General features: G+C 32.8%; 1 long non-coding RNA gene across 2 annotated transcripts in view; it reads right to left on the reverse strand.

The window, feature by feature from the left end:
* Nucleotides 1-2,421, reverse strand: part of LOC132680286 (uncharacterized) — a 54,314-nt gene extending 51,893 nt beyond the window's left edge. For both annotated transcript variants that reach the window (XR_013554345.1, XR_013554337.1), the window contains exon 1: nucleotides 2,359-2,421. This is a non-coding gene — a long non-coding RNA (uncharacterized LOC132680286). The remainder of the gene's footprint in view (nucleotides 1-2,358) is intronic.
* Nucleotides 2,422-6,000: the final 3,579 nt, after the last annotated feature.

A 6,000-nucleotide genomic window follows, 5' to 3' on the forward strand; every position in this document is an offset into this window, starting at 1 on the left:
TTGAAGGTACTCTAATGCCTGCTTCTCTAAATTATGCTTCCTTTGCTAATAATGTTTCTCCCTTCCCTGATAATTTCCTATTTGTCTTTCTAGACTCAGCCCATAAATCATTTTTCATGAGACTTTCACAGATTTTTAGCTGAGTTAATTGTGTCCCTTAACTACGCTTTCATAATCTTTTTGTCAACTTCATCTCATTACTCTATTCATCTCATTCATTCATTCATTCATTCCTTTTCCATGCTCTGCAGTGTAAAACATTCTTCATCTAATTCGAACCTGTGAATCTCCCTGCTTCACTCCAAACAAATAAATATTCTTCAAGTTCCACTTCCTCCCCAAAAATGACTTGACATGTATTTCACAGAGAAATTAGATGTTATTACATTAGAGTGCTCTAAATCTCCTACTACTATATAAATCAACCTGTATACAAACAAACCCAACTTTTCCCTGCCTTTTTGTAAAATTGAGGACCTGTCCTTTGACCTCTGTAAGGTCAGTCCATACCTACCCCTCAGATCTATCTGGTCTCAAGAACCCTATAATATCACTTCTTTTTCTCTTTTGAATTCAGCTTTTCCTCTTAACTTTGGTTAGAGGAAGATCATTCTTACCATCAGTCAAATATTCTGTTCCAAAGACACCATTTGTGCTAGTCACTATGCTCACATATATATTTTGTCATCATATAATTTGACTGCTGAAAAGTATTCAGTATTTTTCAACATTCCTTTTTCTTGAAAGATCTCCTTTCCATAGGCTTTTATGACTATGAAATCATGCCCTTGTTATTCTTCTAATGTCTTTTTTGGCAACAAATTCTTCATTTCCTTTACAGGTTTGTATGTCTGTATGCAACTGTTAAGATATTGGAAATACCCAAAATTCTGTCCCAGATTCTCTTCTAAATCCTGTCATAATTTCTTCTATGCCCTCTATGATATTTATCAAATTGCTTCTGGTCTAATCTATGAGATAATCAACTACCTTCTTGACATTTCCATGTGTATATTGCAAAAGTACAACAAACCAACAAGTCCAAAAAGTAGCTAATAATCTTGCTTTTCCTTGTCAATCTCCCAAACATGGCTTCGCTCCAATTATTTTTCCCTTAATAAATAGAGACACTGTTCATTTCATTTCACAAGCCAGGAATTTGAAAGTTAACTTTTCTTTTTATGTGTACCAACTTTATTATAAAAGTCACAGATAAACAGCCAGTGAGTCAGGAAGGGCACTGAGATGTCATGACTGAGGAGCCTCGATCCCTTTGGAACTGGTGTTTGCCACCTTCCCAGAACTTGGATGTGTTCACCAACTCAGAAGCTCATCAAATTTCATTGTTTAAGGATTTGTTTGTTTGTTTGTTTGTTGAAAGCTAACTTTGATTTTGATTTCTCCCCCTCTATGTCCTTTTCTATTTTAATCTATCACCAATCTTATGATTTTTACATCACAAATATCTCTTCATTCATTCACTTCCCTCCATCTCATTCCTATTCAGTAGTTTAAGCCACCATCATTTTCCATCTGGACTACTACAGCCTTTTCATTGGTCTTTGATTTTCTTTTATCTTATCTCCATATTTCAGACGCAATGATATTTTTAAAACCTGATAATCTAACCATGTTAGTCCATACCTGAAATCTTTCTGCTTTCTGTGAGCCAGGAAAAGCCTAATATTTTAAACTGGTATATTCTGCTTTGTCTGAGCTAGGTTTTTTTTTTTTTTTCCATTTATTTTGGTATCTATGTTGTCTGTTTGTCTCCTAGCTTTATGAAGATATATTTAATGTACAAAAAAATGTACATATTTAATGTATACATTTTGTTGAAATTGGACATATGTATACTCTCATGATACCATCACCACAATCAAGGTAATAAACATATTCATCATCTTCAGAAGATTTCTTGTGTCCCTTTGTGTGTGCATGCGTGTGTGCATGTGCATGTGTGTGTGTGGGGGGGGTTAAGAACACTTAATATGAAATCTACCCTCTTAACAGTTTATAAGCGTACAACACTGTATTATTCCAGTTGTCTTATCCTGTTTTCTCCATCCTTGTTTTGGACCACTCTTCTCCAATTTGTCGGGGCTCTGGTCACACTGGAATCTTTCTGTTCATCACATGTGTCATGTCCCCTTTTACCACATGCTTTCTTTTGCCTGAACATATTTCTTCCACCCTTCATTCAGTAAACCCCCATTCATCTCACAAATATCAATTCAACTGCTTTGTCTTCATGAAAGCGAATCCTAATTCTGATTAGTAGGTTTCCTTGGCAGTACAGTAGTCCCCCACTTATCTATGTTTTCATTTTGTTTTGTTTTTTCCTGTGGTTTTAGTTACCTGTGATCAACCATGGTCTGGAAGCAGATGATCCTCCTTCTGACTTATTGCCAGAAGGTCAATAGTAGCCTAACACTATGTAACAATGCCTACATCATTGACTTCACTTCACCTCATCATATAGGCATTTTATTATCTCACATCACAAAAAGGGTGAGTATGGTACCATAAGATATTTTAAAAGAGAAACCACATTCACATAACTGTTATTACAGTATATTGTTATAATTATTCTATTTTATTATTAATTATTGTTGTTAATCTCTTCCCATGCCTAATTTGTAAATTAAACCTTGTCATAGGTTTGCATGCATGGGGAAAACACGGTATATATAGGGTTCAGTGCTATCTGCACTTTCAGGTTTCCACTGGGGGGGGGAGTCTTGGAACATATCCCCAGCAGATAAGGGGAGGCTACTGTATGTCTCTTTTTTTCAAGGTTCTTACACCTTTGACATTTTCTATTTTTCTGTGTGATCATTTAATTTATGTCTGTTTCTTTCTATACACCCTAAACTCCATGAAGCCATAGAATATATCTAACTTTATTCTCTATCAAGTGCAAGAGCCAAGCATAGTGCTTGAAATATATTAGGTAATCAATTCCATCTGTTGAATGAATATTATTTTTAATTTCTATTTTTTTTTTAATTTCTATTTTTAATTTCTATTTCTTTCTCTTTTCCCCCTTAAGGTCAGAGATGATGAAATTATTCATCTTAGAATTCTCAGTGCCTTAAATAGTTCCTCAAATCTATTAAGAAAAAAAATGATTTTTTTTTCATAAAGGAGAATAGATTGAAAATGTAAGGGAAATCATGTATTGGGGAAGATGAGATAGAGTTATTATAAATCCTTCAGAAAATGTTAATTGTTTATTATAATTACAATGACATCTAATAGGACAACACTGAATTTGAAATGACTCCCTTTTTCCTTTGTTTTTACAAGTGCTTTGCACTTTGATTTGTTTTCCATTACCATTTTTAATTACTGAAGTAATTTCAATAACTTACATAAGGCTGGTGATGTGAATAAAAGAAGGAATTGCCCCCACAGAAATCTTGTCAATTTCTGTTATTTAACTCTTGTAAATAATTCATTTCAAACTGCAAGTGGTAAGGAAGCAACTTTGCCTTGTATGCTCATTAGCCTATTTATTAACACCAATCTCAAATAAAACCATTATAAATAATTTGAGGAATTAGTGTATTTAATCTTCAACTTTTAATTTTTCTCTTTGAACCTAAAAAGAAATGGTATCTTTGTACATTTAATAATGGAAATTAGGAAGGAATTGTGATTCTGTTGTAAATTTTTATTTATTCCTTGATCGGTATAACACTCTCATATAAATATTAAACCATTATAAGATGGGACCTATAATATACATATTAATATTATGAAAATTGTCATTCTAGTCAAGGTAAAACTATTTACTATTTGATATGTGACATTGTATGTCAGTTTTCTCAGATATTTGTAAATAATGCTGAGAAAATATTTTGATAGTCTAGACTGAAATGTGTTCATTAAAAATCAAATGCCATTCCATGATATCAAACATTATTTTTACTGCTTTCTTTTGCTATTACTCATGTTTCCAAATATCGTCCTCATTACAAGTGGAGAATGAACCAACTGCATCCCTGCAGTTTGTCTCAGAAAGATAGAAAAAATGTTCCCAATTTGGTGTTCCCCAAGTGTGCATTAGTCAGGCGGAGTTAATGGAGCTATCTATCACTTCCAGCTCTCCTCTGTGAGCAGAGAGCAATAGATGACCCAGCTGACTCAGCTCAACTAGTTTGTTATTCATAGGCTGACTGCAGTGCCGTTATGGTGGACTCGTCACAGACATCTCAGGTTCATTTGGGCAAACGTATCTGAACTACCATATCAACTCTAGAGGTGATTGTTGCAGATAAGGTCTTAATTCAAATGGTGTAGTTGGAGAAATCATTAACTCCATCTGTGAATAGAAATAAAAACCTTTGACCTGATATTTTATCGCATCAAATTCCAAAATGGATTCAGTCATTGTTGTTATGAATGGGGCAAATGGGAGAAACAACCGGTAGCTCCAATCGATCCATGACATAAATAACCAAAGAAACAAAGCAGATAGACAATACAGCGTAATCAGGGGTTCCTCAAAATATCTTGGACCAAAATACAAAGGCAAAATTTTTTTAAAAGGACAGTTAAGTCAAAACTTTAGATGCAAGATGATTAGCATTCTAATCTATTCGTACCATTGCTTGTTTACTAATTACCAACAAATCTACATCAAATGGTCACTGACTATAGAAGTTAAATGTTAAAAGTCTGTCTTATCCACCTTTTCCCATAATTTCTCAAATCTATAAAGTTTATTGAGTGTGGGAAAAGGTTGAGAAAAATATTGAGTAAGTGTAATGATGTATACTTCTATATTCTCATCCTCCATTCTGAAACCAACCCTATATGAATTATACCATTTTTTGCTTTTGAAGTATTTAATTCTTGGGTGTAGGCCTTTGTGTCATTTCTTTTCCTTTCCCTAGATCCCATCATTTTTGAATAATGTAGAGATCTGGACATGTACCAGCTTTGACATGTCAGAATGATTATTTCTAGAGAACTGTCAAGTTAGATCAACTTTCATCCCTATGTTAAAGCTTGAACTGGAGTATTTAATTCAAGGACTGCCTTTCTGAATTTGACAGTATGACACTAAGAATCTAGTGACAGATGTGAGTTATACACCTGGAATTTGAATGATTTCCTGAATGTTTGGAATCTGAATATAAATGTAACTAAATACATTAGTTCTAATAATAAATTAATATAAACATTATTTTTAGTTTACAGTGAGTGAATTTTTTGGAAACTTCAAAATGACATTCTGCTATAGTTTGTTTTGAATGTTTGTGAGATTATTCCTTTAGTCTATTCTAAAAACAACATACAAATATGTGTTCTATATTTTATTGTTAAAATTTTCAAAATATACTTTATAGAAAGCAGGCTATTTTAGAACTATTTTAAATACTTTTTAAACTTCAAGTGAGTTTTAAAATCTGTATGCTCTTCATTTTCAGGGTATTTCTTCCTCTCCCCCTCTCCCCTCTCCCTCAAGATATATATATATATATATATATATATATATATATATACACATATATATGATAGAAGTAAATGCTAACTTCAAAGAGCATTGAAATGCAGATCAGCTTTGTAGGATATGGGTCAGTAAGAGCAAAAGTAGCAATTTTTTATTCAAAGAATTTTTTTCCTCAGGAAAAAGCTTCAACATTTTTTAAAATGATAAATACAACAAACTAAACTGACAAAATGGTCACTATACCTCATAACATTGAAACAGAATATTCACTAACCACATTTCATACACATTATAGAAATATAACAGCTCAGTCTCACAGCATGTACTTAGAGTGATTCATTCACAGGATGGAGAAAAAAAGAAGCACCATAATGTACCCTGTAAAAAACACTTAAAAATCTGGAAAGAAATAAAAAAAAGTAATATATTATCCCACAGATCATTGCCCAATAGTAAATTAAATGAGAAATATGGATTCCCATATAGTATCAGCATAAATTAGATACACAAAAGTTGGAGTTTTGAAATTATTAAAACTG

The sequence above is a fragment of the Panthera onca genome, chromosome A1 (genome assembly GCF_046562875.1).
Source record: "Panthera onca isolate mPanOnc1 chromosome A1, mPanOnc1 haplotype 2, whole genome shotgun sequence".
Taxonomy (NCBI): Eukaryota; Metazoa; Chordata; class Mammalia; order Carnivora; family Felidae; genus Panthera; species Panthera onca.